Source organism: Spea bombifrons, chromosome 2 (assembly GCF_027358695.1).
Source record: "Spea bombifrons isolate aSpeBom1 chromosome 2, aSpeBom1.2.pri, whole genome shotgun sequence".
NCBI lineage: Eukaryota > Metazoa > Chordata > Amphibia > Anura > Pelobatidae > Spea > Spea bombifrons.
The window spans coordinates 141,650,833-141,670,832 of record NC_071088.1 but is presented as its reverse complement, the minus strand read 5'-3'; the positions used below and the strand labels follow the sequence as shown (position 1 = coordinate 141,670,832).

Below are 20,000 nucleotides of genomic sequence, written 5' to 3'. Positions count from 1 at the left end.
TGTCTGACGACAAGCAGCAGCAGCAGCAGCAGCAGCAGCAGCAGCAGCAGCAGCAGCAGCAGCAGCAGCAGCAGCAGCAGCAGCAGCAGCAGCAGCAGCAGCAGCAACAGAATAAGAGAAGTAAAATAAAAAACTTTCACACCTGCGGCCATACCACCCTGAAAGCGCCCGATCTCGTCTGATCTCGGAAGCTAAGCAGGGTTGGGCCTGGTTAGTACCTGGATGGGAGACCGCCTGGGAATACCAGGTGTTGTAGGCTTTTAATTTTTTCTCACAGTCCGGGGAGAGCTTTTTGCCATGTGTTTCTTGCTCATCATCAAAGCTTTAAACCCTTATTTGAACCTTCTCACCTTCTCTGTCCTGTCCCAGGGCTTATAATTCTTTCTGTCTGACGACAAGCAGCAGCAGCAGCAGCAGCAGCAGCAGCAGCAGCAGCAGCAGCAGCAGCAGCAGCAGCAGCAGCAGCAGCAGCAGCAGAAGAATAAGAGAAGTAAAATAAAAAACTTTCACTCCTGCGGCCATACCACCCTGAAAGCGCCCGATCTCGTCTGATCTCGGAAGCTAAGCAGGGTTGGGCCTGGTTAGTACCTGGATGGGAGACCGCCTGGGAATACCAGGTGTTGTAGGCTTTTTCTTTTCTCACAGTCCGGGGAGAGCTTTTTGCCATGTGTTTCTTGCTCATCATCAAAGCTTTAAACTAGACTTGTGCATTCGTCTTCGGGCGAACATGAAAACGAGCACGAAGAGGCCGTTTTTTTGTTCGTTCCGAAGGAACGTAGAACAGAATACAGTGCCGGCAAACCGTAGGCGAAGACGAAGACTCACAATCACGAAGAATCGAAGATTCTTCGTGATCGTCTTCGTTTTTGCCGCGCAACCGCCAAAATTTCAAACAGGAGTGAGCTGATCCTCGTCTGTCCAATCAGCTCACTCTTGTGACGTAACGCTAAGGGTCTCGTCCAATGCCTGTGCTGCTGTTTTTTGAATTCTGAAGGCGCCTTTATAAGACCAGAGCTTGCCTGAGAGATCCATTCATTTTTCGCTGTGACTGCTTTGGCAACACTGCTGTGCTGCATCCGAGCGTTACAGAGAGAGATTGTTCTGTTCTGTGTGAGACTGGTAAGCCTTTCTCACAGTGTACTTCATCCTCACTTCAGTGCTACTTAATATAATTAATTTAATAATAATAATTTGATTAATTTAATTTTTTTAAAATTAATTTGTCATCAACTTTAGTGTAAGTGCTGTTGAGTTGACAGTGCACCCAGTGCCTCAGTGGCACTGGGGTGCCCTTGCCCTGGGCTGGCACTAGTGCCTATTGCCTGTCCTGCTTAAATAAATTAAATAGAATTTATAAATTACAATTTAATAGAATCTATAATTTAATAGTTCATTATAATATATATATATATATATTTGTCAGTCATATATATATATATACTATAGTATACTAGTGTAGAGTGTACTGTAGACATTCATCTACTAGTGTCTAATTTAAAATCAGTAATATTAATTAATATAATTAATAATTGAATTCATTATAAAATATATATATTTGTCAGTTATAGTTAGTAATAGTATACTAGTGTAGAGTGTACTGTAGACATTCAGAACATCTACTAGTGTCTAATCTAAAATCAGTAATATCAATAATTCTCTAATTCTTTCTTATCTTAATAGTTAATTAAATTAGCTATAAATAAAAGTAATAATATTAATTAATTACTACTAGCGTATAGTTCAGCTAATCTTATTAGTACTGGTGCTGCAGCTCTATAGTTTGTGCTTTGTTTTAGCAACAGTAAGAGACCAAGTCAATTTTTCTTAATTAATCTTTCATTTTATTTCATTTGTTTTGCTCACCTCAGTCCATCAGTGAAGTGAACTTGTTGGGCTAGTGAGTGCAGCCGCATAAGTGCTGTGTTTTTTTTTGATCAGCAAGCAGTGACGTTAACTGTTTTGCAAAGATTTTCTCATTTATTTTACATTTTATTTCAATTTTATTAAAAGTACCCTTAGTGTTTTGCTCACCTCAGTCCATCAGTGAAGTGAACTTGTTGGGCTAGTGAGTGCAGCAAGCAGTGAAGATAACTGTTTTGCTGTGACATTTTATTTTATTTCTAATTCTTTTCAAGAAAAATTGACTGTGACGAGCTGTACTAAGCAAAGCTTCAAGCTACTAGCTGTAGTACTAAAATAATTCTAATCTTCTTTAATCTTAATCTATAATATATTATAAATAATAATATTCTAATTCATAATCTATAATATAAGTAATTCTAATTCTAAATTCTAATTCATAATCTATATTCTTCTATCTATAATACATAATATATAAGTAAATTAGTTCTAATCTATTAATATTATATAACTTAATATTAATTAATAAATCATATACTGAATCTGATTTAACCTCACTTTAGCTTAGTGGGTTTGAGAGCGTCTGCCTAGAGGTAGACTTATAGTAAGGAAATATAGCTTTAGGCTAGCATAGTAGTAGGCTAAGCTCTTAGGCCCGTGTAAATTCAAATTAAAAATAAAATACTGCTAGTTATTAAATAGTTAATCTTGAGTTAATAATTTAAATAACTTTAGGATTTTGGCAGATTGCACACAGCACAGTGCAGTAGTGCATAGTTTTACTTTTTAAGCAGTAGCACTGAAGAGAACTTCCTCTAATTTTTTTGTCTTTAATTCGTTTTTCCTTTTTTTTATTTTTATTTTTTTATTTTTTTTTTATAGTTTTTTAAACACTACACTACACTACACTACACTACACTACACACACAACACAAAATTTGAAATGGATCCTCCTTTTGGGACTAAGGAGGGACAAGCTCCATCTACCACCACCACCACCAGCACCACCACCAGCACCACCACCAGTTCTAAGATGCAGCCTTTGCGTCAGTCTAGTCGGCCAAGTAGGCCAAGCTCTCGCTTATCATTTGGGGAAGCATTGCTTGAAGGATCATCAAGTAAAGGAAAGGCACCAAAAGCAGGCAGTAGTAGTGCGGCTAGGCCCACAAGCTCTATGGTTTTTTACGGAAAGCCTAAAGCACCAGAAGCACGTTCAAAGTTAAAGGGTAGCACAAGTAGTACCAGCCCAGTGACTAAAAAGAAGTGCCTTTTGCCCCAAGCAGCATCTTCCCCATCCACCAGCAGCATGCAAGGTACCAAGCAGAGCCAAATTAGCAGCAAGACTCAGAGGGGTCCCAAACCAAAGCGATCTCATTCCTTTGTAGGGAAAACCACCACCACCACCCCCACCTCTACCGCCTCTACCACCACTAGTGCTGCGCCTACTGTTCCCACTGGTACCGCCACGCCATGTCCTCCTAGTACCTCTAGCAAGCCACCAAGTCCTTACAAAATTTTTGTAAAGACAGTTAGAGAGAGGGCTACACATAGTGGAACTCCACCTAGCGAGGTAGCAGAGGAGCCTGAGACTGAGAGGCCAAGTGCAGAGTCTATTCTTCCTGCTCGCACTACTACTAGTCACGAGTCTCACGACGATATCAGTCTTAGCTCCAGCCTAGCAGGAATTCCATTCGATCTGGCTAATGAAGAGCTAGACTATGAGCCAGAGGAAGTAGAGGAGATGAGTGGTCAGGAATCAGATTCCTCAGGGAGCAGTGTCCAAATGACTAGTGCACAATTTTCCCCTGAGCCTCCACCTTCTCCGCTACGATCATCACCATCACCACCACCAGCAGCAGCAGCAAAACCTAGCAAATCTAAAGCAATTAGCAGTCCCACTATGGCCAGTACTGTTACCACCAGTCCCACCACCACTAGTTCTGCCTCTGTTCATCCACCCCGAGCAGTAAGAGCAGCACCCAAGGCACACTCCAAGGCTATGCGCGCCCCAATTTGGGAGCACTTTGAAAATGTTGAAGAAGGGCGCTATGGAAAGTGCAAACATTGTGGGAAGCTAATAAGCAGAGGGAAAGTGTCTGGCCATTTTACCAGTGCTAGCATGAAGCATCACCTCAGCACTCAACACAACGCTGTGCTATTGGGGAAAGATGCAGAGGTAAAACTTAGTGCAGGCAGCATAGCTGGTGGCCGTGGAAAAACCCCAACAGCTTCTTCTTCTGAGCCAATAGCAGCAGCAGCAGCAGCAGCAGCAACTAGTGCTGGCAGCCAGAGACCAAGGCAGGTTGGAGCACTGCATGCCCAGCCCACCCTGGAAGAATTTGGGGCATTCCACTCCAAGAGAACGATGCCCAAACAGCAGGCCAATAAAGTAACGCGACTTATTGGTCAGTTCATTGCTGTTGGAGGGGCATCCTTCTCCATGATTGAAGGGGAGCCTTTCAAACAATTGATGGCGGCTGTGGCTCCACAATACACAGTTCCGTCACGTTCCACTTTCAGCAGGAACATTGTCCCCTCGCTGTATCGGTCCTGTGTTGCAGCAGTGAAAGAGGAGCTTTCCAAGGCTGCTGGTCAGTGTGTTCATTTCACTACAGATTTGTGGAGTGCACCTAGCGCCCAGCATGCCTTTCTTTCTTTGACAGCACACTGGTGGCAGCCCGGTGTGTCTAAGGAAGTTGCTGCAGCAGGCTACCGATCATTCCTTCTCCATGCAGAAGTGATGGATGAAAAGCACACTTCCCAAAATATTCTGCATGCGATTAGGAAAATGTTTAGCCTTTGGGTGGGAGCAGAGGCGGGCACCAATGTTGAAGTTGGTTTTGTGGTAACTGACGGAGGTGCCAATATGGTGAAAGCGCTGCGAGATGGTCATATTGTTGGTGTGCGCTGTGCAGCCCACATCATCCATCTTGTAGTGAAGGCAGCAATGTCAGAAGGAACTAATGTGGCAGCAGTAGTTCTGTCCCGCTGCAGAAAGATCGCTGGGCACTTTCACCATAGTGTTAAGGCTAGCCAACTTTTGAGGGAAGAGCAAGAGAGGTCAGGTCTTCCCGTACACTGCCTACGTCAGGATGTCAGTACACGGTGGAACTCCACGTTAGACATGCTAGAGAGGATTTTGGAGCAGCAGAGGGCAATCCATAATCTTGCCTCAGAGCACAATATAGGGATTACCTCTCCATTGAATAGGGAGGATTGGACAGTGATCGCCCAGCTAGTGGCAGTCCTTAAACCATTCAGGGATGCCACAGAAAATTTAAGCTCAAACACTGCCAGTCTGGCCCAGGTAATCCCAGTGTTCTCCCATCTAGGCAGCAAGATGGATGTGTTCCTTGGAAACCGTGAGGCTGTTCAAGGTGGCACTCTACATCCTGACGTAGCAGCCATAGTCAGGAAGCTGAAGGATCTGCTAAAAGTACACCTTCGCAAGCGAATGGAAGAGAGTCCCGAAATGATGCTAGCGTGCCTTTGTGATCCAAGAATTAAGGGAAAGCTAGCTTTGAAATTCAATGTTCTCAGTAGCTACCGGGAGCAATTGGTCAACAAGGTGCGTGACTGGCAGCGTAAAATGGGAATGCTGTCCGAGGAGGGTGAGGTGCAGGAGGAGGAAGAGATGATGTGGTCTGCTACCCCTAGCAGCAGCATCAGCAGCAGTGCCACAAGCAGCACAACACAGCTGAGTGGAGCAGCTGCGTTTTGGGAAGAGGCACTTGGCAGTATAGTTGGACCATCTGACAGAGCTAGCAGCAGAAAGGAGAGTAGTGCTGCTGAAATGGTCAAACTTTACCTCTGTGAAGTTCCTTCTGCTCCTAATGTTGATCCTCTTAGCTACTGGGATGAAAAGAAGAGTGTGTGGCCTGCACTCTCATGGGTTGCGCAGCAGCTTCTATCATGTCCGCCAACCACTGTTCAAAGTGAGCGCGTGTTTTCTATGACTGGAAACATACTGAGTCCACAGCGCTCACGCATGGCACCTCATCTGATGGAGCAGATTGCCTTTCTTAAATTCAATCTGCCCAAATTGGGTTACCCAGCTCTTAGCTTGGAAAGTTAAATTTTTTCTCTCTAATGTTTAAGGTAGTTTCTCCCCCTGGTTGCACTTGCTGCGGTGTGGCAATGCCTGCTACCTCCGCTGGTGTAGCCAATTTACGCTAGGGCCTAGTGTCTGAGCTCTGTAAGTCCGCTCCCAAACGCCTAGGACTGACAGTCTTTGGATGCTTTGCCCTGGGGTGAAACAGGTGAGTGGGTCGTCAATTGCCCACTCATTCACCTTTTTCCGTTTCCAACGCTGCTGCTGGTGGTGGTGCCAGTATCTTTTGCCAGTTCGCTTCCTGGCTGAAATCATGCCTCAGATGTCCCTAATGGAAAGGGTAGTTTCTCCCCCCTGGTTGCACTTGCTGCGGTGTGGCAACGCCTGCTACCTCCGCCGGTGTAGCTAGCTTATGCTAGGGCCTTGTGTCTGAGTTCTGTAGGTCTGCTCCCAAACGCCAAGGACTGACAGTGCTTGGATGCTTTGCCCTGGGGTGAAACAGGTGAGCGGGTCGTCAATTGCCCACTCATTCGCCTTTCCCAATTCTGCTGCTGCTGGTGGTGGTGCCAGTGTCTCTCTTCAATGCCAGTTCGCTTCCTGGCTAGTGTCATGCCTCGAATGTCCCTGATGGTAAGGGTAGTTTCTCCCCCCTGGTTGCACTTGCTGCGGTGTGGCAACGCCTGCTACCTCCGCCGGTGTAGCCAGCTTACGCTAGGGCCTTGTGTCTGAGTTCTGTAGGTCTGCTCCCAAACGCCAAGGACTGACAGTGCTTGGATGCTTTGCCCTGGGGTGAAACAGGTGAGCGGGTCGTCAATTGCCCACTCATTTGCCTTTCCCAATTCTGCTGCTGCTGGTGGTGGTGCCAGTGTCTCTCTTCAATGCCAGTTCGCTTCCTGGCTAGTGTCATGCCTCGAATGTCCCTGATGGTAAGGGTAGTTTCTCCCCCCTGGTTGCACTTGCTGTGGTGTGGCAACGCCTGCTACCTCCGCCGGTGTAGCCAGCTTACGCTAGGGCCTTGTGTCTGAGCTCTGGAAGTCCGCTCCCAAACGCCAAGGACTGACAGTTTTTGGATGCTTTGCCCTGGGGTGAAACAGGTGAGCGGGTCGTCAATTGCCCACTCATTCGCCTTTCCCAATTCTGCTGCTGCTGGTGGTGGTGCCAGTGTCTCTCTTCAATGCCAGTTCGCTTCCTGGCTAGTGTCATGCCTCGAATGTCCCTGATGGTGAGGGTAGTTTCTCCCCCCTGGTTGCACTTGCTGCGGTGTGGCAACGCCTGCTACCTCCGCCGGTGTAGCCAGCTTACGCTAGGGCCTTGTGTCTGAGTTCTGGAAGTCCGCTCCCAAACGCCAAGGACTGACAGTTTTTGGATGCTTTGCCCTGGGGTGAAACAGGTGAGCGGGTCGTCAATTGCCCACTCATTTGCCTTTTCCAATGCTGCTGCTGCTGCTGCTGCTGCTGCTGCTGCTGGTGGTGCCAGCATCTCTTCTCTGCCAGTTCGCTTCCTGGCTAGTGTCATGCCTTAATTGTCCCTTATGGTAAGGGCAGTTTCTCCCCCCTGGTTGCACTTGCTGCGGTGTGGCAACGCCTGCTACCTCCGCCAATGTAGCCAGCTTACGCTAGGGCCTTGTGTCTGAGCTCTGGAAGTCCGCTCCCAAACGCCAAGGACTGACAGTGTTTGGATGCTTTGCCCTGGGGTGAAACAGGTGAGCGGGTCGTCAATTGCCCACTCATTTGCCTTTTCCAATGCTGCTGCTGCTGCTGCTGCTGCTGCTGCTGGTGGTGCCAGCATCTCTTCTCTGCCAGTTCGCTTCCTGGCTAGTGTCATGCCTTAATTGTCCCTTATGGTAAGGGCAGTTTCTCCCCCCTGGTTGCACTTGCTGCGGTGTGGCAACGCCTGCTACCTCCGCCAATGTAGCCAGCTTACGCTAGGGCCTTGTGTCTGAGCTCTGGAAGTCCGCTCCCAAACGCCAAGGACTGACAGTGTTTGGATGCTTTGCCCTGGGGTGAAACAGGTGAGCGGGTCGTCAATTGCCCACTCATTTGCCTTTCCCAATTCTGCTGCTGCTGGTGGTGGTGCCAGTGTCTCTCTTCAATGCCAGTTCGCTTCCTGGCTAGTGTCATGCCTCGAATGTCCCTGATGGTGAGGGCAGTTTCTCCCCCCTGGTTGCACTTGCTGCGGTGTGGCAACGCCTGCTACCTCCGCCAATGTAGCCAGCTTACGCTAGGGCCTTGTGTCTGAGCTCTGGAAGTCCGCTCCCAAACGCCAAGGACTGACAGTGTTTGGATGCTTTGCCCTGGGGTGAAACAGGTGAGTGGGTCGCCAATTGCCCACTCATTCGCCTTTTCAATGCTGCTGCTGGTGGTGGTGCCAGCATCTCTTCTCTGCCAGTTCGCTTCCTGGCTAGAGTCATGCCCAAAATGTCCCTAATTGTAAGGGCAGTTTCTCCCCCCTGGCTGCCTCTGTCTGCGGTGTGGCAACGCCTGCTACCTCCGCCGGAGTGGCCAGCTTACGCTAGGGCCTTGTGTCTGAGCTCTGGAAGTCTGCTGCCAAACGTCTAAGACTGACAGTGTTTGGGTGCTTTGCCCTGGGGTGAAACAGGTGAGTGGGTCGCCAATTGCCCACTCATTCGCCTTTCCCATTTTTCAATGCTGCTGCTGGTGGTGGTGGTGGTGCCAGCATCTCTTCTCTGCCAGTTCGCTTCCTGGCTAGAGTCATGCCCAAAATGTCCCTAGTGGTAAGGGCAGTTTCTCCCCTCTGGCTGCGTCTGTTTGCGGTGTGGCAACGCCTGCTACCTCCGCCGGAGTGGCCAGCTTACGCTAGGGCCTTGTGTCTGAGCTCTGGAAGTCTGCTGCCAAACGTCTAAGACTGACAGTGTTTGGGTGCTTTGCCCTGGGGTGAAACAGGTGAGTGGGTCGCCAATTGCCCACTCATTCGCCTTTCCCAATTCTGCTGCTGCTGCTGCTGCTGGTGGTGCCAGTGTCTCTTCGATGCCAGTTCGCTTCCTGGCTAGTGTCATGAATCAAATGTCCCTAATGGTAAGGGCAGTTTCTCCCCCCTGGCTGCCTCTGTCTGCGGTGTGGCAACGCCTGCTACCTCCGCCGGAGTGGCCAGCTTACGCTAGGGCCTAGTGTCTGAGCTCTGGAAGTCTGCTGCCAAACGTCTAAGACTGACAGTGTTTGGGTGCTTTGCCCTGGGGTGAAACAGGTGAGTGGGTCGCCAATTGCCCACTCATTCGCCTTTCCCAATTCTGCTGCTGCTGCTGCTGCTGGTGGTGCCAGTGTCTCTTCGATGCCAGTTCGCTTCCTGGCTAGTGTCATGAATCAAATGTCCCTAATGGTAAGGGCAGTTTCTCCCCCCTGGCTGCCTCTGTCTGCGGTGTGGCAACGCCTGCTACCTCCGCCGGAGTGGCCAGCTTACGCTAGGGCCTAGTGTCTGAGCTCTGGAAGTCTGCTGCCAAACGTCTAAGACTGACAGTGTTTGGGTGCTTTGCCCTGGGGTGAAACAGGTGAGTGGGTCGCCAATTGCCCACTCATTCGCCTTTCCAATTTTTCAATGCTGCTGGTGGTGGTGGTGGTGGTGGTGGTGGTGCCAGCATCTCTTCTCTGCCAGTTCGCTTCCTGGCTAGAGTCATGCCCAAAATGTCCCTAATTGTAAGGGCAGTTTCTCCCCCCTGGCTGCCTCTGTCTGCGGTGTGGCAACGCCTGCTACCTCCGCCGGAGTGGCCAGCTTACGCTAGGGCCTTGTGTCTGAGCTCTGGAAGTCTGCTGCCAAACGTCTAAGACTGACAGTGTTTGGGTGCTTTGCCCTGGGGTGAAACAGGTGAGTGGGTCGCCAATTGCCCACTCATTCGCCTTTCCCAATTCTGCTGCTGCTGCTGCTGCTGGTGGTGCCAGTGTCTCTTCGATGCCAGTTCGCTTCCTGGCTAGTGTCATGAATCAAATGTCCCTAATGGTAAGGGCAGTTTCTCCCCCCTGGCTGCCTCTGTCTGCGGTGTGGCAACGCCTGCTACCTCCGCCGGAGTGGCCAGCTTACGCTAGGGCCTAGTGTCTGAGCTCTGGAAGTCTGCTGCCAAACGTCTAAGACTGACAGTGTTTGGGTGCTTTGCCCTGGGGTGAAACAGGTGAGTGGGTCGCCAATTGCCCACTCATTCGCCTTTCCAATTTTTCAATGCTGCTGGTGGTGGTGGTGGTGGTGGTGGTGGTGCCAGCATCTCTTCTCTGCCAGTTCGCTTCCTGGCTAGAGTCATGCCCAAAATGTCCCTAATTGTAAGGGCAGTTTCTCCCCCCTGGCTGCCTCTGTCTGCGGTGTGGCAACGCCTGCTACCTCCGCCGGAGTGGCCAGCTTACGCTAGGGCCTTGTGTCTGAGCTCTGGAAGTCTGCTGCCAAACGTCTAAGACTGACAGTGTTTGGGTGCTTTGCCCTGGGGTGAAACAGGTGAGTGGGTCGCCAATTGCCCACTCATTCGCCTTTCCCAATTCTGCTGCTGGTGGTGGTGCCAGTGTCTCTTCTCTGCCAGTTCGCTTCCTGGCTAGTGTCATGAATCAAATGTCCCTAATGGTAAGGGCAGTTTCTCCCCCCTGGCTGCCTCTGTCTGCGGTGTGGCAACGCCTGCTACCTCCGCCGGAGTGGCCAGCTTACGCTAGGGCCTTGTGTCTGAGCTCTGGAAGTCTGCTGCCAAACGTTTAAGACTGACAGTGTTTGGGTGCTTTGCCCTGGGGTGAAACAGGTGAGTGGGTCGCCAATTGCCCACTCATTCGCCTTTCCCAATTCTGCTGCTGCTGCTGCTGCTGGTGGTGCCAGTGTCTCTTCGATGCCAGTTCGCTTCCTGGCTAGTGTCATGAATCAAATGTCCCTAATGGTAAGGGCAGTTTCTCCCCCCTGGCTGCCTCTGTCTGCGGTGTGGCAACGCCTGCTACCTCCGCCGGAGTGGCCAGCTTACGCTAGGGCCTTGTGTCTGAGCTCTGGAAGTCTGCTGCCAAACGTCTAAGACTGACAGTGTTTGGGTGCTTTGCCCTGGGGTGAAACAGGTGAGTGGGTCGCCAATTGCCCACTCATTCGCCTTTTCAATGCTGCTGCTGGTGGTGGTGCCAGCATCTCTTCTCTGCCAGTTCGCTTCCTGGCTAGAGTCATGCCCAAAATATCCCTAATGGTAAGGGCAGTTTCTCCCCCCTGGCTGCCTCTGTTTGCGGTGTGGCAACGCCTGCTACCTCCGCCGGAGTGGCCAGCTTACGCTAGGGCCTTGTGTCTGAGCTCTGGAAGTCTGCTGCCAAACGTCTAAGACTGACAGTGTTTGGGTGCTTTGCCCTGGGGTGAAACAGGTGAGCGGGTCGCCAATTGCCCACTCATTTGCCTTTCCCATTTCCTTTTCCATTTCATTATTTTCCTTCTGATACACAACCAACCAAACATAACACACACAATAACACATATAACACATATAACACACAGTGACATCACACATAACACACATACACACACACTTACAATGCACAAAACACAAGGACGTTTTCCTTGTTATTTGCCCTGGCCTTCACTCACTAATAGCATTACATTAACACTATAACTCACACTTCACCCTATAACATTTTTCCATCCACATACCTGCCAACAGACCCAACTTTTTCAGGGACAGTCCTGCTTTTTTCCAGTCCTGTCCCATCTAATTTAGCTAAACTAGGTATGCAAAATGCAAATACACATAGGTAGTTATAGCTTGGTAGGTAACGCTACTATAAACATTTAATAAATATAATCAAGTACTAAATAATAAATCTAACTTTAAAATACATTTAAATAAACCCCTATTTTTTTTTAAAAAAAAAAACATTAAAATTAAATTATTATTATTTAGACATAATCCATCTTTAACCAAACCAGTGCACTGCTACTAATCTTAAACATAACCGTACATTAACCCTAAGCTATTTTTTAGTTCTTGTCCAACATTTTTCCATCAGCATACCTGCCAACACACCCAAGATTTTGGTGGACAGTCCTGCTATTTTCCAGTCCTGTCCAATAAGTAAGTTGGGTTGTTGCAAAGTATGCCATTGTAAATAGGTAGCAAATGTTAGGCATGTAAAGTGGTCCAAAATCAATTTAAAAATGTAAAATATTCCCTATTCTTTTATTAAACATCTATGGACAGTACACCTCGGTATGTGTGTGCAACTCTATTGGTCGTTTCGGCAGGGGGCTCGCCTGCCATCAACGAATGAAGTGCATTCTGCAGTTCTGCAATTCACTCGTTGATGCCAGACCAGCCCCCTGCCGAAACGACCAATAGAGCTGCACACACGTACCTTCACGGCAGCTGCTGCTGCTGTGATGTGTTATTAACCCCGTATTAACCCCTGCTAGGCAACCAGGAGGAAAACGAAGATTAAACGAGCACGAAGAATGTCCGCGAATATTCGCCCGAAGAGAAGACAGGAACGGGCGAATATTCGCGGAATACGAAGATTTTTTTTTCCCCGAAGACGAGCACGAAGACGAACACGAAGAGCCCCCTGGTGCCCAAGTCTACTTTAAACCCTTATTTGAACCTTCTCACCTTCTCTGTCCTGTCCCAGGGCTTATAATTCTTTCTGTCTGACGACAAGCAGCAGCAGCAGCAGCAGCAGCAGCAGCAGCAGCAGCAGCAGCAGCAGCAGCAGCAGCAGCAGCAGCAGAATAAGAGAAGTAAAATAAAAAACTTTCACACCTGCGGCCATACCACCCTGAAAGCGCCCGATCTCGTCTGATCTCGGAAGCTAAGCAGGGTTGGGCCTGGTTAGTACCTGGATGGGAGACCGCCTGGGAATACCAGGTGTTGTAGGCTTTTAATTTTTTCTCACAGTCCGGGGAGAGCTTTTTGCCATGTGTTTCTTGCTCATCATCAAAGCTTTAAACCCTTATTTGAACCTTCTCACCTTCTCTGTCCTGTCCCAGGGCTTATAATTCTTTTTGTCTGACTCAAGCAGCAGCAGCAGCAGCAGCAGCAGCAGCAGCAGCAGCAGCAGCAGCAGCAGCAGCAGCAGCAGCAGCAGCAGCAGCAGCAGCAACAGAATAAGAGAAGTAAAATAAAAAACTTTCACACCTGCGGCCATACCACCCTGAAAGCGCCCGATCTCGTCTGATCTCGGAAGCTAAGCAGGGTTGGGCCTGGTTAGTACCTGGATGGGAGACCGCCTGGGAATACCAGGTGTTGTAGGCTTTTAATTTTTTCTCACAGTCCGGGGAGAGCTTTTTGCCATGTGTTTCTTGCTCATCATCAAAGCTTTAAACCCTTATTTGAACCTTCTCACCTTCTCTGTCCTGTCCCAGGGCTTATAATTCTTTTTGTCTGACGACAAGCAGCAGCAGCAGCAGCAGCAGCAGCAGCAGCAGCAGCAGCAGCAGCAGCAGCAGCAGCAGCAGCAACAGAATAAGAGAAGTAAAATAAAAAACTTTCACACCTGCGGCCATACCACCCTGAAAGCGCCCGATCTCGTCTGATCTCGGAAGCTAAGCAGGGTTGGGCCTGGTTAGTACCTGGATGGCAGACCGCCTGGGAATACCAGGTGTTGTAGGCTTTTAATTTTTTCTCACAGTCCGGGGAGAGCTTTTTGCCATGTGTTTCTTGCTCATCATCAAAGCTTTAAACCCTTATTTGAACCTTCTCACCTTCTCTGTCCTGTCCCAGGGCTTATAATTCTTTCTGTCTGACGACAAGCAGCAGCAGCAGCAGCAGCAGCAGCAGCAGCAGCAGCAGCAGCAGCAGCAGCAGCAGCAGCAGCAACAGAATAAGAAAAGTAAAATAAAGAGATTTCACACCTGCGGCCATACCACCCTGAAAGCGCCCGATCTCGTCTGATCTCGGAAGCTAAGCAGGGTTGGGCCTGGTTAGTACCTGGATGGGAGACCGCCTGGGAATACCAGGTGTTGTAGGCTTTTTCTTTTCTCACAGTCCGGGGAGAGCTTTTTGCCATGTGTTTCTTGCTCATCATCAAAGCTTTAAACCCTTATTTGAACCTTCTCACCTTCTCTGTCCTGTCCCAGGGCTTATAATTCTTTCTGTCTGACGACAAGCAGCAGCAGCAGCAGCAGCAGCAGCAGCAGCAGCAGCAGCAGCAGCAACAGAATAAGAGAAGTAAAATAAAAAACTTTCACACCTGCGGCCATACCACCCTGAAAGCGCCTGATCTCGTCTGATCTCGGAAGCTAAGCAGGGTTGGCCCTGGTTAGTACCTGGATGGGAGACCGCCTGGGAATACCAGGTGTTGTAGGCTTTTTCTTTTCTCACAGTCCGGGGAGAGCTTTTTGCCATGTGTTTCTTGCTCATCATCAAAGCTTTAAACCCTTATTTGAACCTTCTCACCTTCTCTGTCCTGTCCCAGGGCTTATAATTCTTTCTGTCTGACGACAAGCAGCAGCAGCAGCAGCAGCAGCAGCAGCAGCAGCAGCAGCAGCAGCAGCAGCAGCAGCAGCAGCAGCAGCAGCAGCAGCAGCAGCAGCAGCAGCAGCAGCAGCAGCAGCAGCAGCAGCAGCAGCAGCAGCAGCAGCAGCAGAATAAGAGAAGTAAAATAAAAAACTTTCACACCTGCGGCCATACCACCCTGAAAGCGCCTGATCTCGGAAGCTAAGCAGGGTTGGGCCTGGTTAGTACCTGGATGGGAGACCGCCTGGGAATACCAGGTGTTGTAGGCTTTTAATTTTTTCTCACAGTCCGGGGAGAGCTTTTTGCCATGTGTTTCTTGCTCATCATCAAAGCTTTAAACCCTTATTTGAACCTTCTCACCTTCTCTGTCCTGTCCCAGGGCTTATAATTCTTTTTGTCTGACGACAAGCAGCAGCAGCAGCAGCAGCAGCAGCAGCAACAGAATAAGAGAAGTAAAATAAAAAACTTTCACACCTGCGGCCATATCACCCTGAAAGCGCCCGATCTCGTCTGATCTCGGAAGCTAAGCAGGGTTGGGCCTGGTTAGTACCTGGATGGGAGACCGCCTGGGAATACCAGGTGTTGTAGGCTTTTAATTTTTTCTCACAGTCCGGGGAGAGCTTTTTGCCATGTGTTTCTTGCTCATCATCAAAGCTTTAAACCCTTATTTGAACCTTCTCACCTTCTCTGTCCTGTCCCAGGGCTTATAATTCTTTCTGTCTGACGACAAGCAGCAGCAGCAGCAGCAGCAGCAGCAGCAGCAGCAGCAGCAGCAGCAGCAACAGAATAAGAAAAGTAAAATAAAGAGCTTTCACACCTGCGGCCATACCACCCTGAAAGCGCCTGATCTCGTCTGATCTCGGAAGCTAAGCAGGGTTGGGCCTGGTTAGTACCTGGATGGGAGACCGCCTGGGAATACCAGGTGTTGTAGGCTTTTTCTTTTCTCACAGTCCGGGGAGAGCTTTTTGCCATGTGTTTCTTGCTCATCATCAAAGCTTTAAACCCTTATTTGAACCTTCTCACCTTCTCTGTCCTGTCCCAGGGCTTATAATTCTTTCTGTCTGACGACAAGCAGCAGCAGCAGCAGCAGCAGCAGCAGCAGCAGCAGCAGCAGCAGCAGCAGCAGCAGCAGCAGCAGCAGCAGCAGCAGCAGCAGCAGCAACAGCAACAGAATAAGAGAAGTAAAATAAAAAACTTTCACACCTGCGGCCATACCACCCTGAAAGCGCCAGATCTCGTCTGATCTCGGAAGCTAAGCAGGGTTGGGCCTGGTTAGTACCTGGATGGGAGACCGCCTGGGAATACCAGGTGTTGTAGGCTTTTAATTTTTTCTCACAGTCCGGGGAGAGCTTTTTGCCATGTGTTTCTTGCTCATCATCAAAGCTTTAAACCCTTATTTGAACCTTCTCACCTTCTCTGTCCTGTCCCAGGGCTTATAATTCTTTTTGTCTGACGACAAGCAGCAGCAGCAGCAGCGGCAGCAGCAGCAGCAGCAGCAGCAGCAGCAGCAGCAGCAGCAGCAGCAGCAGCAGCAGCAACAGAATAAGAGAAGTAAAATAAAATACTTTCACACCTGCGGCCATACCACCCTGAAAGCGCCCGATCTCGTCTGATCTCGGAAGCTAAGCAGGGTTGGGCCTGGTTAGTACCTGGATGGGAGACCGCCTGGGAATACCAGGTGTTGTAGGCTTTTAATTTTTTCTCACAGTCCGGGGAGAGCTTTTTGCCATGTGTTTCTTGCTCATCATCAAAGCTTTAAACCCTTATTTGAACCTTCTCACCTTCTCTGTCCTGTCCCAGGGCTTATAATTCTTTCTGTCTGACGACAAGCAGCAGCAGCAGCAGCAGCAGCAGCAGCAGCAGCAGCAGCAGCAGCAGCAGCAGCAGCAGCAGCAGCAGCAGCAACAGAATAAGAAAAGTAAAATAAAGAGCTTTCACACCTGCGGCCATACCACCCTGAAAGCGCCCAATCTCGTCTGATCTCGGAAGCTAAGCAGGGTTGGGCCTGGTTAGTACCTGGATGGGAGACCGCCTGGGAATACCAGGTGTTGTAGGCTTTTTCTTTTCTCACAGTCCGGGGAGAGCTTTTTGCCATGTGTTTCTTGCTCATCATCAAAGCTTTAAACCCTTATTTGAACCTTCTCACCTTCTCTGTCCTGTCCCAGGGCTTATAATTATTTCTGTCTGATGACAAGCAGCAGCAGCAGCAGCAGCAGCAGCAGCAGCAGCAGCAGCAGCAGCAGCAGCAGCAACAGAATAAGAGAAGTAATATAAAACACTTTCACACCTGCGGCCATACCACACTGAAAGCGCCTGATCTCGTCTGATCTCGGAAGCTAAGCAGGGTTGGGCCTGGTTAGTACCTGGATGGGAGACCTCCTGGGAATACCAGGTGTTGTAGGCTTTTTCTTTTCTCACAGTCCGGGGAGAGCTTTTTGCCATGTGTTTCTTGCTCATCATCAAAGCTTTAAACCCTTATTTGAACCTTCTCACCTTCTCTGTCCTGTCCCAGGGCTTATAATTCTTTCTGTCTGACGACAAGCAGCAGCAGCAGCAGCAGCAGCAGCAGCAGCAGCAGCAGCAGCAGCAGCAGCAGCAGCAGCAGCAGCAGCAACAGAATAAGAGAAGTAAAATAAAAATCTTTCACACCTGCGGCCATACCACCCTGAAAGTGCCTGATCTTATCTGATCTCGGAAGTTAAGCAGGGTTGGGCCTGGATAGTACCTGGATGGGAGACTGCCTGGGAATACCAGGTGTTGTAGGCTTTTAATTTTTTCTCACAGTCCGGGGAGAGCTTTTTGCCATGTGTTTCTTGCTCATCATCAAAGCTTTAAACCCTTATTTGAACCTTCTCACCTTCTCTGTCCTGTCCCAGGGCTTATAATTATTTCTGTCTGATGACAAGCAGCAGCAGCAGCAACAGAATAAGAGAAGTAATATAAAACACTTTCACACCTGCGGCCATACCACCCTGAAAGCGCCTGATCTCGTCTGATCTATGAAGCTAAGCAGGGTTGGGCCTGGTTAGTACCTGGATGGGAGACCTCCTGGGAATACCAGGTGTTGTAGGCTTTTAATTTTTTCTCACAGTCCGGGGAGAGCTTTTTGCCATGTGTTTCTTGCTCATCATCAAAGCTTTAAACCCTTATTTGAACCTTCTCACCTTCTCTGTCCTGTCCCAGGGCTTATAATTCTTTCTGTCTGACGACAAGCAGCAGCAGCAGCAGCAGCAGCAGCAGCAGCAGCAGCAGCAGCAGCAGCAGCAGCAGCAGCAGCAGCAGAATAAGAGAAGTAAAATAAAAAACTTTCACACCTGCGGCCATACCACCCTGAAAGCGCCCGATCTCGTCTGATCTCGGAAGCTAAGCAGGGTTGGGCCTGTTTAGTACCTGGATGGGAGACCGCCTGGGAATACCAGGTGTTGTAGGCTTTTAATTTTTTCTCACAGTCCGGGGAGAGCTTTTTGCCATGTGTTTCTTGCTCATCATCAAAGCTTTAAACCCTTATTTGAACCTTCTCACCTTCTCTGTCCTGTCCCAGGGCTTATAATTCTTTTTGTCTGACGACAAGCAGCAGCAGCAGCAGCAGCAGCAGCAGCAGCAGCAGCAGCAGCAGCAGCAGCAGCAGCAGCAACAGAATAAGAGAAGTAAAATAAAAAACTTTCACACCTGCGGCCATACCACCCTGAAAGCGCCCGATCTCGTCTGATCTCGGAAGCTAAGCATGCTTGGGCCTGGTTAGAACCTGGATGGGAGACCGCCTGGGAATACCAGGTGTTGTAGGCTTTTAATTTTTTCTCACAGTCCGGGGAGAGCTTTTTGCCATGTGTTTCTTGCTCATCATCAAAGCTTTAAACCCTTATTTGAACCTTCTCACCTTCTCTGTCCTGTCCCAGGGCTTATAATTCTTTCTGTCTGACGACAAGCAGCAGCAGCAGCAGCAGCAGCAGCAGCAACAGAATAAGAAAAGTAAAATAAAGAGCTTTTACACCTGCAGCCATACCTCCCTGAAAGCGCCAGATCTCGTCTGATCTCGGAAGCTAAGCAGGGTTGGGCCTGGTTAGTACCTGGATGGGAGACCGCCTGGGAATACCAGGTGTTGTAGGCTTTTTCTTTTCTCACAGTCCGGGGAGAGCTTTTTGCCATGTGTTTCTTGCTCATCATCAAAGCTTTAAACCCTTATTTGAACCTTCTCACCTTCTCTGTCCTGTCCCAGGGCTTATAATTCTTTCTGTCTGACGACAAGCAGCAGCAGCAGCAGCAGCAGCAGCAGCAGCAGCAGCAGCAACAGAATAGGAAAAGTAAAATAAAGAGCTTTCACACCTGCGGCCATACCTCCCTGAAAGCGCCCGATCTCGTCTGATCTCGGAAGCTAAGCAGGGTTGGGCCTGGTTAGTACCTGGATGGGAGACCGCCTGGGAATACCAGGTGTTGTAGGCTTTTTCTTTTCTCACAGTCCGGGGAGAGCTTTTTGCCATGTGTTTCTTGCTCATCATCAAAGCTTTAAACCCTTATTTGAACCTTCTCACCTTCTCTGTCCTGTCCCAGGGCTTATAATTCTTTCTGTCTGACGACAAGCAGCAGCAGCAGCAGCAGCAGCAGCAGCAGCAGCAGCAGCAGCAGCAGCAGCAGCAGCAGCAGCAGCAGCAGCAGCAACAGAATAAGAGAAGTAAAATAAAAAAACTTTCACACCTGCGGCCATACCACCATGAAAGCGCCCGATCTCATCTGATCTCGGAAGCTAAGCAGGGTTGGGCCTGGTTAGTACCTGGATGGGAGACCGCCTGGGAATACCAGGTGTTGTAGTCTTTTTCTTTTCTCACAGTCCGGGGAGAGCTTTTTGCCATGTGTTTCTTGCTCATCATCAAAGCTTTAAACCCTTATTTGAACCTTCTCACCTTCTCTGTGCAGTCCCAGGGCTTATAATTCTTTCTGTCTGACGACAAGCAGCAGCAGCAGCAGCAGCAGCAGCAGCAGCAGCAGCAGCAGCAGCAGCAGCAGCAGCAGCAGCAGCAGCAGCAGCAGCAGCAGCAGCAGCAGCAGCAGCAGCAGCAGCAGCAGCAGCAGCAGCAGCAGCAGAATAAGAGAAGTAAAATAAAAAACTTTCACACCTGCGGCCATACCACCCTGAAAGCGCCTGATCTCGGAAGCTAAGCAGGGTTGGGCCTGGTTAGTACCTGGATGGGAGACCGCCTGGGAATACCAGGTGTTGTAGGCTTTTAATTTTTTCTCACAGTCCGGGGAGAGCTTTTTGCCATGTGTTTCTTGCTCATCATCAAAGCTTTAAACCCTTATTTGAACCTTCTCACCTTCTCTGTCCTGTCCCAGGGCTTATAATTCTTTTTGTCTGACGACAAGCAGCAGCAGCAGCAGCAGCAGCAGCAGCAGCAGCAGCAGCAGCAGCAGCAGCAGCAGCAGCAGCAGCAGCAGCAGCAGCAGCAGCAGCAGCAGCAGCAGCAGCAGCAGCAGCAGCAGCAGCAGCAGCAGCAGCAGCAGCAGCAGCAGCAGCAGCAGCAGCAGCAGCAGAATAAGAGAAGTAAAATAAAAAACTTTCACACCTGCGGCCATACCACCCTGAAAGCGCCTGATCTCGGAAGCTAAGCAGGGTTGGGCCTGGTTAGTACCTGGATGGGAGACCGCCTGGGAATACCAGGTGTTGTAGGCTTTTAATTTTTTCTCACAGTCCGGGGA

General features: G+C 49.4%; 19 non-coding genes and 4 pseudogenes across 19 annotated transcripts; all 23 read left to right on the top strand.

The window, feature by feature from the left end:
- Positions 1 to 140: 140 nt before the first annotated feature.
- On the top strand, positions 141 to 259 carry LOC128477586 (5S ribosomal RNA). The gene has a single exon (XR_008348549.1). It is a non-coding gene; the product is annotated as a 5S ribosomal RNA (ribosomal RNA).
- Positions 260 to 510: 251 nt separating this feature from the next.
- LOC128477276 (5S ribosomal RNA) lies at positions 511 to 629 on the top strand. The gene has a single exon (XR_008348256.1). It is a non-coding gene; the product is annotated as a 5S ribosomal RNA (ribosomal RNA).
- An 11,983-nt stretch (positions 630 to 12,612) lies between these two features.
- LOC128477575 (5S ribosomal RNA) lies at positions 12,613 to 12,731 on the top strand. The gene has a single exon (XR_008348538.1). It is a non-coding gene; the product is annotated as a 5S ribosomal RNA (ribosomal RNA).
- Positions 12,732 to 12,987: 256 nt separating this feature from the next.
- On the top strand, positions 12,988 to 13,106 carry LOC128477562 (5S ribosomal RNA). The gene has a single exon (XR_008348527.1). It is a non-coding gene; the product is annotated as a 5S ribosomal RNA (ribosomal RNA).
- Positions 13,107 to 13,345: 239 nt separating this feature from the next.
- On the top strand, positions 13,346 to 13,464 carry LOC128477790 (5S ribosomal RNA). The gene has a single exon (XR_008348745.1). It is a non-coding gene; the product is annotated as a 5S ribosomal RNA (ribosomal RNA).
- Positions 13,465 to 13,703: 239 nt separating this feature from the next.
- LOC128477550 (5S ribosomal RNA) lies at positions 13,704 to 13,822 on the top strand. The gene has a single exon (XR_008348516.1). It is a non-coding gene; the product is annotated as a 5S ribosomal RNA (ribosomal RNA).
- Positions 13,823 to 14,041: 219 nt separating this feature from the next.
- On the top strand, positions 14,042 to 14,160 carry LOC128478804 (5S ribosomal RNA). Its single transcript, XR_008349705.1, has one exon. It is a non-coding gene; the product is annotated as a 5S ribosomal RNA (ribosomal RNA).
- Positions 14,161 to 14,469: 309 nt separating this feature from the next.
- Positions 14,470 to 14,578, top strand: LOC128479723 (uncharacterized; annotated as a pseudogene).
- Positions 14,579 to 14,781: 203 nt separating this feature from the next.
- LOC128477341 (5S ribosomal RNA) lies at positions 14,782 to 14,900 on the top strand. The gene has a single exon (XR_008348319.1). It is a non-coding gene; the product is annotated as a 5S ribosomal RNA (ribosomal RNA).
- A 224-nt stretch (positions 14,901 to 15,124) lies between these two features.
- On the top strand, positions 15,125 to 15,243 carry LOC128477213 (5S ribosomal RNA). Its single transcript, XR_008348195.1, has one exon. It is a non-coding gene; the product is annotated as a 5S ribosomal RNA (ribosomal RNA).
- A 267-nt stretch (positions 15,244 to 15,510) lies between these two features.
- Positions 15,511 to 15,629, top strand: LOC128478043 (5S ribosomal RNA). Its single transcript, XR_008348984.1, has one exon. It is a non-coding gene; the product is annotated as a 5S ribosomal RNA (ribosomal RNA).
- Positions 15,630 to 15,880: 251 nt separating this feature from the next.
- Positions 15,881 to 15,999, top strand: LOC128477538 (5S ribosomal RNA). Its single transcript, XR_008348505.1, has one exon. It is a non-coding gene; the product is annotated as a 5S ribosomal RNA (ribosomal RNA).
- A 248-nt stretch (positions 16,000 to 16,247) lies between these two features.
- Positions 16,248 to 16,366, top strand: LOC128478317 (5S ribosomal RNA). The gene has a single exon (XR_008349243.1). It is a non-coding gene; the product is annotated as a 5S ribosomal RNA (ribosomal RNA).
- A 228-nt stretch (positions 16,367 to 16,594) lies between these two features.
- LOC128478477 (5S ribosomal RNA) lies at positions 16,595 to 16,713 on the top strand. Its single transcript, XR_008349393.1, has one exon. It is a non-coding gene; the product is annotated as a 5S ribosomal RNA (ribosomal RNA).
- A 243-nt stretch (positions 16,714 to 16,956) lies between these two features.
- Positions 16,957 to 17,075, top strand: LOC128479244 (5S ribosomal RNA). The gene has a single exon (XR_008350127.1). It is a non-coding gene; the product is annotated as a 5S ribosomal RNA (ribosomal RNA).
- Positions 17,076 to 17,263: 188 nt separating this feature from the next.
- On the top strand, positions 17,264 to 17,382 carry LOC128479183 (5S ribosomal RNA). The gene has a single exon (XR_008350068.1). It is a non-coding gene; the product is annotated as a 5S ribosomal RNA (ribosomal RNA).
- Positions 17,383 to 17,621: 239 nt separating this feature from the next.
- Positions 17,622 to 17,740, top strand: LOC128477187 (5S ribosomal RNA). Its single transcript, XR_008348169.1, has one exon. It is a non-coding gene; the product is annotated as a 5S ribosomal RNA (ribosomal RNA).
- A 236-nt stretch (positions 17,741 to 17,976) lies between these two features.
- Positions 17,977 to 18,095, top strand: LOC128479563 (uncharacterized; annotated as a pseudogene).
- Positions 18,096 to 18,298: 203 nt separating this feature from the next.
- LOC128478421 (5S ribosomal RNA) lies at positions 18,299 to 18,417 on the top strand. The gene has a single exon (XR_008349340.1). It is a non-coding gene; the product is annotated as a 5S ribosomal RNA (ribosomal RNA).
- A 213-nt stretch (positions 18,418 to 18,630) lies between these two features.
- Positions 18,631 to 18,749, top strand: LOC128476756 (5S ribosomal RNA). Its single transcript, XR_008347755.1, has one exon. It is a non-coding gene; the product is annotated as a 5S ribosomal RNA (ribosomal RNA).
- A 250-nt stretch (positions 18,750 to 18,999) lies between these two features.
- Positions 19,000 to 19,118, top strand: LOC128478179 (5S ribosomal RNA). Its single transcript, XR_008349113.1, has one exon. It is a non-coding gene; the product is annotated as a 5S ribosomal RNA (ribosomal RNA).
- Positions 19,119 to 19,418: 300 nt separating this feature from the next.
- LOC128479722 (uncharacterized) lies at positions 19,419 to 19,527 on the top strand (annotated as a pseudogene).
- A 338-nt stretch (positions 19,528 to 19,865) lies between these two features.
- On the top strand, positions 19,866 to 19,974 carry LOC128479721 (uncharacterized; annotated as a pseudogene).
- Positions 19,975 to 20,000: the final 26 nt, after the last annotated feature.